The sequence below is a fragment of the Penaeus monodon genome, chromosome 25 (genome assembly GCF_015228065.2).
Source record: "Penaeus monodon isolate SGIC_2016 chromosome 25, NSTDA_Pmon_1, whole genome shotgun sequence".
Taxonomy (NCBI): Eukaryota; Metazoa; Arthropoda; class Malacostraca; order Decapoda; family Penaeidae; genus Penaeus; species Penaeus monodon.
In genome coordinates, this window is record NC_051410.1 from 27,243,595 (window position 1) to 27,244,165 (window position 571).

Genomic DNA, 571 nt, shown 5'->3' on the forward strand with positions numbered 1-571 from the left:
GGTACAAAATTAAATCACTTTGTGTTAGGTGTAGTCAAAATGCATTTATGCTTAAACTAATCTAATCTTTTTAATAATGGGACCAGCAAACAAACTGTAAAAACTTTTTATTTTTAAAGTTTCGAAAATTTCCCCAGCATTATTTTCCTTCTTTTGTTAGCGGGGGGACCTTCGGGGAAATTTTTCCCGCCCCGCTCGCTACGTGACCACGTGCTCCCGACTGCGTGGGTGGCCGGCCGAAAGGCGGCCCGGGGGGGGGTTTACAATTTTTTGGACAAAAGGGGAAAAAACTCTAGAACATAAACCCAAATTTTTATTGAATTAATAACGCATATATGGTCTTTGAATGAAAAAAGAAGTTATCTTCGAACAAAATATTAGTAACTTTGACAGAAAAGCTTTAGGACGTAATAAGAATAAAAGAAATAAATGAGTAAAAAATGTCAAAAAAGCAATAATAAATGACACGTTCAGAAGCCAAAAAAGTATTTTTTTTTCTAGCAACGAAACGAGAAAATAAAGTATATCAAACTTCAGCAAAAACCAATTCTGTAGGTACCCCCAAATTGAA